Source organism: Mauremys mutica, chromosome 7, assembly GCF_020497125.1.
Source record: "Mauremys mutica isolate MM-2020 ecotype Southern chromosome 7, ASM2049712v1, whole genome shotgun sequence".
In the NCBI taxonomy this organism is placed as follows: domain Eukaryota; kingdom Metazoa; phylum Chordata; order Testudines; family Geoemydidae; genus Mauremys; species Mauremys mutica.
Window position 1 is genome coordinate 54,424,374 of NC_059078.1, and position 12,025 is coordinate 54,436,398.

At 46.0% G+C, this 12,025-nt stretch overlaps 1 protein-coding gene across 1 annotated transcript in view; it reads left to right on the forward strand.

The window, feature by feature from the left end:
* The first annotated feature begins 911 nt into the window (after positions 1–911).
* LOC123375196 (E3 ubiquitin-protein ligase TRIM39-like) overlaps positions 912–12,025 on the forward strand; it is a 42,612-nt gene continuing 31,498 nt past the window's right edge. Inside the window, exon 1 of the mRNA XM_045025934.1 lies at positions 912–1,126. The gene's annotated coding sequence lies outside the window, so the exon portion shown is untranslated. The remainder of the gene's footprint in view (positions 1,127–12,025) is intronic.

Here is a 12,025-nt window from a genome sequence, read left to right on the forward strand (position 1 = left end):
GCCAGGGGGTTGAGTGCGGGAATGTGTGTGCAGGGTCCCAGTGGTGCTTACTGTGGCTCCAAGGAAGCAGCCACCAGGTCCCTGCAGCCTCTGAGCGCATTTGCATCCAAGCAGCAGTGTGTAGTGCCTTCATGCCCACAGGTACTGCCCCCCACAGCTCCCATTTATTGCGGTTCCTAGCCAATGGGAGCTGTAGAGCCAGTACTTGGGGCAGGGGAAGTGCACGGAGCCTCCCAGTCCCTGGCTGCCCCAGTGCCTAGGACAGGGGTCTCAATGATGTCATCGAGAGGTGTTGCCGCTGAATTTTGGTGGCATTTTGGCAGATGCTCGACCACCGCCACGGTCCTTCATCTGGTGCCCGCCAGACAAAAAGGTTGGGGACCACTGCCTAGGGGCTGCAGGGACCTGGGAGCAGTGCAGAGCCAGAGCAGGTAGGGAGCCTGCCTTAGACCCGGGCCCCGGCGCTGACCAGCAGGGCAGCCTGGGGGAGGGGGTGGTGCAAGTGGGGCAATTTGCCCTGGCCCAGCAGCGGTCTGGGTCTTTGGCGGCAGGGGGCCCTTCAGTGCTGCTAAAGACGCAGAGCGACTGAAGGGCCCCCCACCGCTGAAATGCCGCAGAAGACCTGGACCACCGCCGGGTGAGTACAAGCGCTGCAGCTCCCCCGCTTTGCCCCAGGCCCCCTGAATCCTCTGGGCGGCCCTGCTGACCAGAGCCGCCAGGGTCCCTTTTCGACCATGAGTTCTGGTGGAAAACTGGATGGCTGGCGCCCCTATCTGGCTCCTGCACAAATTCCACCCCCCGCCCCCCCGCTCACTTTGATTACAGTGAGCTGGCTGGGATGCAAGTGAGGGCAGCGGCTTCAGCAGATGTGACTGAGCATGTTCCGGTCTCTCCAGCCTGCTCAGTAACAGCAAAGTAGCAAATCGTGATGGGAAGCGGATTCTGTGATCCCACGCGAGGGTGGCGAGCTCTGCGCTGTCTCCTCCTCCTCTGAATAGCAGCCAGCTCATCTCCTCTGCTTCTCCCCGCACCACCCGGCCGGGAAGGGGAGAGAGGGGACCCCATGGCAGCCCCCAGGCCTGGGAGAGGGACATGAAGAGCCCCAGGGGCTGCCGGAGGAGCAGAGGTGAGGCTGGGGGGCGGATATGAGGGTGGAACTGATATGGGGGCTGAGGGAGGGGCAGATGTGGGGGGGAATTGACGTGGGGGCTGGGCAGGATTGAAGGGTCAGTCAGATCTGGGGGGCAGAACTGATGCGGGGGTTGTGGGGGAGTGGATTGATTTGAGGGTTGGGGGCAGATTAATTGCTGGACTGGGGGCCGGGCAAATGAGGGGGTGGGAGCTTGTGCAGTGTGGCAGACATCAATTCACTCCGTAGATGTGGGTGAGGGGGCAGCTAATTGTCTCTCACACGCTGGGGATGACGGGGGGGGGGGGGTTCCCCAGACATCTAAAGAGACCAAAAACATGATATCTTTAAAAAAAACCCCACCACCACACGATTTGGGGGGTAATTTCATTATTTTGAGGGGGTGACTCATGGAGGTCGGCAATGCTACATTTTCACATAAGACTCCAGGGCTGTGACTCTCTGAATGGCTTCCTAGCATCTCAGCAAACCGCATGAATCAGTTTCTGGAAGGGAACCTCCCAGTTGCTGTGCAGGTGGAGCATATCTCTGAGCTCAGGAAAGTGAGACTTGCCCTTTTCCACTGTCCAGAGGGAGCCGGGGCCTCAGGGAAGCCTAGGAAAAGTCTCCAGAGTGAAGCTACTTGCGACATCAGAACCTGTCACTCTAGGCTGTAGGCGCAGTTTCTGTCTAGCCTGCATCTCCCCGTGTTGAAAGGAATCGCATACAGATGTCTCCTGCCCTCAGTGCAGACAAGCTCTGCAAGAGAGAAACCTCAGGCCAGCAGAGCTGGCAAGTTGTGTGGGAGCACCAGCTCCACTGTAGTTAAAATTGAGAAGCTCTTTCTGTTTTAAGGATGACATTTCTTAGTGCTCTCAAATCTGCATAGATACTTGGATTGCCTTGTAAGTTGCTGTGCCTTATGGGAGCAAGGAATAGGGTTAATGACCAAATTAGGGGTCATTTGACAAAGGGGTTCTAAGATATAGCTTCCCCCCAACCGTTTTTCTTTAAATTGATGGATTTTCCAACAAATTTTTGTGCGCGCTTGGGGAATCAAGTCATGGCTCTGTTCAGACCCCAAAGGATCTCACTAGCATTAATCCCCCCATGTGCCTGACACCCATTACCTCTTAGGACAGTGGCCCCAAACTTTTGACAGTTGTGCCCCTGCCTTACCCCTGTCTGCTTCCCTCTCCCTAGCCCTCTCCCGAGCTGCTGCTCGGAATGGGGCTGCAGTTCCTGAGGGGGTCAAATGTGTGAACAGAGATAAGGGGGCTGAGGCTGGAGCTGCAGCTGAGGGTGGGTCTGAGGCCGGGGCCAGGACCGGGAATGGACCGTGGCCATGGGCTGAGACTGGGGGCAGAGGCGGGATTGAAGTTGCAGCTGGGCCATGGTGGGGGCCAACAGCTGGGACCACATCTGGGTGTGAAGCCGCACTGAGGCTGAGGATGGGGCCAGGAGATGGGGCTGCAACTGGGATTGGAGCAGAGCTGGGGGTGCTGTCGGGTTGGGTGGTGCTCCTCCCCATCCCCCGTGGGGGCTGACCCGAGCATGCCGCACTCCCTGAACATTCCTCCTTGACCCTCTAGTTTGGAGACCTCTGTCTTAGGAGGAGCAACATTTAAAATGTTCTGTTCAATAAAGAGTTACACTCTTCAGACTGGCTGGAGCCTAATGCTCATGCACAGAATGGATTACCCTGCACATGTGCAGAGTACCCAAGAGGGTAACTAGCCACCAGGCTTTGCTGTGACCTGCATGGCTCAAGGAATGTGCTGTGCACATTCCAGAACAACATCCAGGCATTGTAAGTTGAGAACCCATTCTAGGCAGAAATCTGGAAATGAGTTGTTGGCCTGTTGCCTTTGCTTCTGTCCAAAGGGGCTTTTTATGTTGGAGAAATGTAATCCAAGTACAGCAGAAAATTCAGAAGGTGTTCAGGTTATTTCAGAAAATAAAATTTGAATGCTTCCTGGGAGGAGGATTAGGGTGCAGAGGAGTGGAGGGAATAGGTGGAGATGGATTTCAATGCAGCGGATGTGGGGGAGAGCCCCCCACCCAAGCCATTCTTTTTAGGTGACAGATCTAAGGAACTGCCCCAGACTGAGGTGTTAAATTAAACAGTAATAAGTCATCAGGATCAGATGAGTTCTGAAGGAACTCAAATACAAAATTACAGAAATATCACTGTGGTATGTACCCTATCACTCTGTACCAGATGACTGGAGGGAATCTAACATAATACTGATTTAAAAAAAAAAAAAAAAGCTCCAGAGGCGATTCTTGAAAGTATATGCTGGTAAGCCTAAATTTAGAACCAGACAAACTGGTGGGAAAGGGAAATCATGCCTCAGCAATCTAATTCATTGAGGGTGTCAACAAGCATGTGGACAAGAGTGATCCAGTGGATATAGTTTACTTGGACTCTCAGAAAGTCTTTGGCACAGTCCCTCACCAAAGGCTCTTCGCAAAATAAGCAGTCATGAGATAAAAGGGAAGGTCCTCTCATGAATCAGTAACTGGTTAAAAAATAGGAAACAAAGGGCAGGAATAAATGGTCAGTTTTCACAGTGGAGAGAGGTAATTAGCAGGATCTCTCAAAGATCTGTTCTGTTCAACATATTCATAAATGATCAGAAAAAGGGGGTGAACAGTGAGGTAGAAAATTTTGCAGATGATTCAAAATAGTTCAATCCAAAGCTGACTGGGAAGAGTTACAAAGGAATCTCCCAGAACTGGATGACTAGGCAACAAAATGGCAGATGATATTCAGTGTTGATAAATGCAGAGTGATGACCAATGGAAAAAATAATCCCAACTATACATACAAAATGATGGGGTCTAAATTAGCTGTTACACTCAAGAAAGAGATCTGAAAACATGTGCTTGACATACAGTTACAGTCACAAAAACTAACAATGTTAGGAACTATTTATTAGGAAAGGGATATATAGTAAAACAAAATATCATAATGCCACTATATAATTCCATGATATGTCCACATCTTGAATACTTCATGCAGTTCTGGTTACCTCATCTCAATAAAGATATATTAGAATTGGAAAGGGTACAGAAAATGAGCAAAAGAGTGATTGTGGAACCACTTCCATATGAGTAGAGATTTAAATAACTGGAACTGATCAGTTTAGAAAAGAGACAATTAAGGGGAGATATCATAGAGGTCTATTAAAATCATGAGTGTCATGGAGAAAATAAATAGGGAAGTGTTTTATACCCCTTTACATAACACAAGAACCAGGGGTCACCATATAAAATATATAGGCAACAGGTTTAAAGCAAACAAAATGAATACTTCTTCACAGAACACATAGTCAACCTGTGGAACTTCTTGTGAAAGCCAAAAGTTTAACTCTTCCAAAAAGACTAAGATAATTTTATGGAGGATAGGTCTATCAATGGGTATTAATCAAGATGATGAAGGATGCAATCCTATCTGCTTGGTGTTCATAAACCTTCAACTGCCAAAAGCAACTGACATGGATGTGGCACTCTGTACCTCAAAGCAGCACCCTGGAACCCCCATATTCACCTTGTCATATAATTATGATATATTTCATACAAAGCATGCCATGTAAGATATCATATGAAAGGACATGATCTGCTGGAACCCATTGTTCTGTCCAAATATGTATATTGTTAGTGTGTATGAAGTTATGACTGCTGTATGGTTGTATCAAACTTACAACATATTTCTGTGAGTCTCTACTGCTGGGTGGTGATCCACTCCCAGGAGGGTGGTAAGTGACCAATAATCAGCAGGGGAGTTGTAAACAAGGGATTTATAATATTGTAAGAGGGCTGCCCAATTGGGGTTTGCTCAACCCTGTGACTCAGCAAAGCCCACTAGGACATGTGTGGGCTAGTGTTTTCCAGGCACATGAACTGAGATATAAAATAGAGGACAGTGGCATCATTCTTTGGCCTTTCTCCTCCCCCACCTATGCTGGAAGCAACAAGAACGCTGGGAAGACAAAGATTTGAACTGGAGAGACTGGCCCTGGGCTTAAGGGGGAAGCCTGTGTATTAAGAACTGAAATCTACCTACAGCATCTAGTGTGGTGAGAAAACTGCTTGATCTAAATACTGCCTAGTCTAATAAGGTTTAAGATTTAGACTATGCGCTTTACCTTTTATTTTCTTTGGTATCTATTTCTGACCTTTTGTGCCTACCACTTATAATCACTCAAAATCTATCTTTCCGTAGTTGTTAAATCTGCTTTATATTTTACTGAAAACAATATATTTTGGTTGAAGTGCTTGGAAAATCTCAGCTCCAGTTACAAAGGCCAGTGTGTGTCCTCTCCACATCAAGGGAGGGGTGGACTGGATAATAAACTAACACTGGTCAGGCTTCTGACTAGGGCAAGCTGATACAGATCTGGGGTGCAAGGCTCAGGGCTTGGGAGATTTGCTGGTGCCTTTCACACAATTTAGCTGGGTGTGGAGCTGCACATGCTGTTGTACTGAGTGATAACAGTGCCTGGAGGGGTTTGCTGTTTGTCACTGGCAACGCATTGTGAGAGGTCGCCCAGGCTGGGGAGTTAAGGGGGCACAGTGGTATCCCAATTCCAAGTTGTACCCAGGGGATCCTGTCACAATGGGCAACTGTCAGAAGACAGGATACTGGGCTAGATGGACCATTGGTCTGACTCAGTATGGTTGTTCTTATACTCTTCTACTGATTTTCTTATTTCTTAAGATGGTTGTGATGTTGAGTGGCTGTTGATTCAACAGCTTTGATATGCCTGAATGAAAGAGGAAATAAAAGTGCAAGGCTTCAGATTAATTTTTATCTGGCCTCTTTAGAAAGATCTGTGTGTGTGTATTCCTCTGTCATAATAAAAACATTTGTCAGTTAATAGGGGCAATGCCATTGAAAATATGACAGAGTAAAATCTCATCTCACTTATTCTGTTATTCCCTCCAGATGCTCTGCCATCTGAAATGGAGAGTGAGTATTGGAAGTGATTGTTGTCATATACAAAGGGTGAGCTTTATTAAAATTAAGAGAAAATTCACATATGAAAACCTCTTTATTAAAGTAACGTGAACACACCACTCAAACTCACACTAATAATCAGAAACATTGTCACTGACCAGCCCCCATACACCTAATCTCAACTCATAGGATTTCCCAACTATGTTTTATTAAAGATCTTTGTGTGTTTCTTCCCTCTCTGCCTTTTTCTCAGTCATAATTAAAACAGTTATGTCAATAAAGTATTGAAGGATGTTTAAAGCTGAATCCAATAATCATCTCCATGGGTTTTGATGGCTTTCAAGGCATGGATATATTATTAGACTGGAATATTGAGGAATTCCAACACATGTTTCCGATAGAATGCTGCAACACAGCCAGTGATCACATGGCCAACAAAAGTGGTGTAATAAGATTACCACTGATGGACATAAACTGAATATCCAGCTGGGCCATGTTAAAGATTTAGGTAAAGATTGATGTGGTAGAGTTCAATCTGCAAGGCAGCCATTTCCCTTTGGGATTTGTCATGATAAGCCAGATAAGAGTGGGGATTTCTTTATAAATATTGAAATTCCATCAGAGTTGGTACCTCCCTCCCTCAGACTCCATTGAAAATCCCAGATGTACAGTATAAGCTTTTCTAGATATTCAGAGAAAGCTGACTAAAGATCTCTGCATAAAGAATCCCTTGTTTGTCTGGCTTCTAGCTCTTCAGCTCCCCTCTCATCCCCCAACAGCTTGTCTGCCAAAGCTTATAGGCTTCATGTGGGCTAGATGACCACATTTTAATGGATACCTTTTCAATTTCAGTGGTCCCTTATACCTGGCCATTGACCCACCTCAAAGAACATTGAGTTGAAAAGGGGCTGGTTGTCAGTTGCACTGAAGCCCCTTCATACCACTCTGGCAGCATAAAGGGGCCTGGAAGTGGGTATTAGCTACATTATTATTTTATTATTTCTCTGTTATTTTTATTAGCATAGTGTCTAGGAGTCCAACTTATGGACCAGGACTCCACTGTGCTAGGTGCTGTACAAACACAGAATGAAATGATGGTCCCTGCACCTGAGAGCGTGTACAGTCTAAGCCAACAGCTGGGTACAGCCAGCCAGATAGGGTAGCACAAGGAAACCGAGACAGCACTGCTCAGCAGGAAAGGTGGTGGTCTTGGAGAACACCTGTGGCCTAACTGTTGTCCAGCCTTTTGTAGACATCAGGGTAAAGAAGAGTTGTAAGGAGGGATTTGAAGGAGAAGAATGAGGGAGCTTTGTGGATGTTTATGGGTAGTTCCTCTGAGGCCTATGGGGCAGCCTGGGAGGAAGCATGAAGATGCTTATTTGCAATGTAACAAGGGGGTGATGGAGGCTGGTCCCATGGGCTGATTGGAGGTGGGAGTCGACCTTTTGATAGTGAATGGGAGATGATAATTGGGTGGAGATAAGTCAGAAAGGGCCTTGAAAATGAAGACAAGCAGGTTATGTTTGATGTGGTAGAGAAGGGGGAGTCAGTGGAGGGATGCAAAGAGAGGGGTGACATGGGCAAAGTGGTGGGTTAAGAGAATGACTTTGCAGCAGCATTCTGAGTGGACATGAGCAGGCAAGGTGGCATTGTCAAGGCCAAAGAAAAGGATGTTGCAGCAATTGAGATACACAGTAATGAGAGCTTGGATAAGCATTTCAGCTGTGTGTGTGGATGGAAGAGGCTGTGTCTTAGCGATGTTGTGGAGAAAGAATCAGCACAATTTATACCTAGCCTGGATGTGAGGATCTAGAGAAACAAGTGTTAAAAAGACTTTTAATGAAAAAAAATTTTCATGTGGTTTTTCATTATATAAAAATTTCATAACATTTTTGTTAGTTTGCTTTCCCTTTCTTCCGCTGCCCTTCTCCTCACACAGCTGAACTTGTATAAATATATTGACACTGCTGTAACTGTGTCCACTCTGGAGGTTGTACCAGTATAACTGTATCAGTAAAAAAAAATCCCATCCAAAACTGGCATCGTTATACTGGTATAGATGCTGTGTGTCCATCAGGCCTTATCCTGTGTCCATCACCAGAGTATCTGAGGCCAGATTCACAAGTCAATTTAGGTGCCTAAATCCCAGTTTTGGTATCATTGCAGTTCACCCCCACCTACCTAACTGTGTAGGCACCTGAATTTTCTTGGTGAAAGGTCCTAAGTGCCTGAGTTCTGCCTCACTCTTGGCAGCCGGATGCCTGTATCCCACCGAGAGCCCCAGTGCAATCCACAGAGCAGGGGCAGACAGACATCCATATACCTAGACCATGCCTGCAGGGTCTAGTCCAGAAGGTGTGCTCAGAGACCTCCTGCCCACTCGGGTCCCATTCAAAATCTGTCAGGAGGAGAAGCTTCTGCAGCTGCCTACCTTATAACTCTTAGCCTTGTGGTTAGAACAAGCACTTAACCTGGGTCTCCCACATCCTGGCTCAATTCCCCCCTTCCTGCCCGCCTCAGGGGGAAAAGGATTTGAACAGGTGGTCTCCCACCACTCACCAGCAGGCGTTCACCACTGAGCTCTGGGCTATTCTAATGCGAGTTCTCTCAGTCTCCCCTGTAGAAGCTGTTCCATTATATAGAAATACTTCCATAGCCATTGGGCCTCAGCGTGAGTGTGAGAATAACTATAACCTGGTGCTTGGTGCACACACCTTACCAACATGGAAGAGTGGGCAGCACTAATTGTCACACACACACAGGTGATGGGCAGGGAGAGTGAAGGGCAGTGACATTGAAGGAGAGAAGTCAGTGTGACAGTGAGATTGGTAAGTGCTATTCAAAGTCAGGGTGTGATTCATGGCATAGCTCACCCATTTTATGCATTTGTTCATGAGAAGTGGAGTTATTTCAGTGCCTTAAAAAAATTGTTGAAGTGTTTCTTGTTCCTATTCTGATTATTAAATGACCACTCCCAACACTGCTGAAGCCCTCACAGTGATGGGAGACCAAATATTTAAAAAAAATATTAAGTGATTTTTGTGGATTTTTTTCCCCACATTAATACTTTTTTTTTTTGGTTCCATTTTGTTTTTCCTGGAGGGAGCAGACAGGACCAGGATCGTTCCCTGCTGACCAAACACCAGTAGGAGCAGATGTTGCATGGTAATATGATGAGAACACAGAAGGAAATAGGACCCATGCACACACTATAAAAGATTATTATATTACACTAGAAAATACCCTGACTCTGGGTCACCAAATTCTCCTGCAGTGGGAAAATGACCTGCTGCAAAATCTGCTACCACAGGGCAAAGGGGCAACAGGAATATTAATTGTAGAACAAAAACCAAACAACAAATGTTAAAAAACTGGGACGTACAGAGTCAAGGTGACATTTCTTATGCAACAAAATGTACAGCTTAACCCCTCTCCCTCTTGCCTCCCAATATCCTCAAAGCCCCACTTCCTCGCACAGCCCTACACACTTCCCCTCTTCCCCCATGGGACTTTACACTCTTCCCTACTCCTTATAGGCAGGCTTGGCAGAATTCAGTGGTTTTTTAATAATTTTGATCGATAACATTTGATGGTTTTTTTTAAGCATTTTTCTCTATTTTTATTTGTTCAAATTGTTCACAGTTGTGCAAAATTGTGGGTTTTAAACATGTTTTTCCAATTTTTATCTAGTGAAATGTCCACAGTTGCAGGAGAGTCTGTAAATAAGGGGTGGTCAGACAATAATTATTTAATGGCAGTAAACGTTGAGATTCAAAAAAGTTAAAGTTTTATAACCATTAAAGCACAAATTGTCAACATTGCATGACAAAATACACAAAGTAAATATCCTTGCATCAAACTATAACTAGTTCTCAAGCAGCATTTTTCTTATTTTGCCTATCTGTAAATTCTGATGATTAACAATGTAAATATTTTTTTCATTGCTCTGTGTGTGTGTGTGTGTGTGTGTGCGCGGTGAAATCAACAATTACTGACATTTACCAATAAAAATTTATCCTTCCAAGCTTGGATGGGGAGATTGGGTGCTGGGGGGAGTCCTTGTGGGGGCTGGGTGCAGGTGCTGAGGGGCAGTCCCTAAGTGGGGGACTGGGTGCATGGGGGGTAGTCCCTGGATGCGGGACTGGATGCTGGAGGGGGCAGTCCCTCTCTGAAGGGCAGGCACATCTGGCAGCCCAGTTTTTTGGGGGGGGGATCTGGATGCTGGAGGGACAGACCCAGAGGGGTTGGGTGATGGGGAGGAATTCTCTGGCTGGGGGGAAGTCTCTGGGTGGGGGGGCTGGGTGCATAAGGGGCACCATGCGATTATTCCATATCCTGACATTATTTGCACCCACAAGGGCATTTGCCTGTGTGCCCTGGTCCATCCCTGGGACAGTCTGGTGGGCAGTGCTGTGAGGGAAATAGCACAGTACACTGATGTGGGGCCAGGTTGATGTGGGAGGGTCTAGCTTGTCCATTGGAAATGGCCCAGACAGGCTGGTACAAGAGTCCTGGCTGGGATGAAACAGTTGTCTCAGCTGTCTATTCTGAGAAAAGTAAAGGATACTGATAGATTCTGCATAGAACACTGGGATCAAAGCTTGCAAAAAAGATCCGTATCCCAAACATGCATAGATATGGGAAGACCTGTGTCAACCTGTGGAATGCTTTGCCAGAGGATGTTGTGAAGGCCAAGACTATAACAGGGTTCAAAAAAGAACTAGATAAGTTCATGGAGGATAGGTCCATTAATGGCTACTAGCCAGGATGGGCAGGGACGGTGTCCCTAGCCTCTCTTTGCCAGAAACTCAGTATGGGCGATGGAATGGAGCACTTGATGATTGCCTGTTCTGTTCATTCCCTCTGAAGCACCTAGCATTGGCCACTGTTGGAAGACAGGATACTGGGCTAGATGGACCTATAGTCTGACCCAGTATGGCCATTCTTATGTCCTTATCTTCTTATGACCTTGAAAGAGAAATCTTCCAAATCTCACCAGGTATCGAAACTGGGTGTGTGGAAGCAGTCTGTGCTGCAACAAACTCCACTGGCACCAACAGTAAGACCAGCATCAGTACTGAAACCTACATCTGGATCAATGTTGGATCCAGAACCAACAGTGGTGCAGAGAAGTCTGCTGGTACCAAATATATTTCTTATTGCCGTTACTAGGGCAAGCTTTCTCCCCGGTATTGAATAGGGAACCATACCCCTTACAGTCCCTGACCAGTACTGATGGAATGTGGAAGAACAGCTGAGGACTTGCTGAAGTTCATCACTAGCTGAATCTCAGAACAATTAGTGATTATCTTTGAGAGCTCATGGAGGACAGGTGAGGTCCCAGAGGACTAATGAAGGGCAAACATAGTATCTATTTTTCAAAAGGGGAACAAAGAGGACCTGGGAAATTATAGACCAGTCAGCCTAACTTTGATACCTGGAAAAATATTGGAACAAATTATTAATCAATTTGTAAGCACCTAGTAGATAATAGGGTTATAAGGAAAAACCAGGATGGATTTTGTCAAGAACATCATGCCAAACCAACCAAATTTCTTTCTTTGATAGTGTTTCTGGCCTAGTTGATAGGGGTGATACAGTAGACGTGATATAACTTGATTTTAGGATGGCTTTTGACACAGTCTCACATGATGTTCTCATAAGCAAACTAGAAAAATGTGGTCTAGATGAACTGACTATCTGGTGGGTGCAAAACTGTTTGAAAGACTGTACTCTATGAGTAGTTATCAATGGTTCGCTGTAAAACTGGGAGTGTGTATTTACGGGGTTGTTCAGAGGTCATTACTGGATCTGGTACTGTTCAATATTTTCATGAATGACTTGGATAATTGAGTAGAGAATATGCTTATAAAATTTGTAGATGACACCAAGCTGAGAGGGGTTGCAAGCACATTGAAGGACAGAATTAGAAT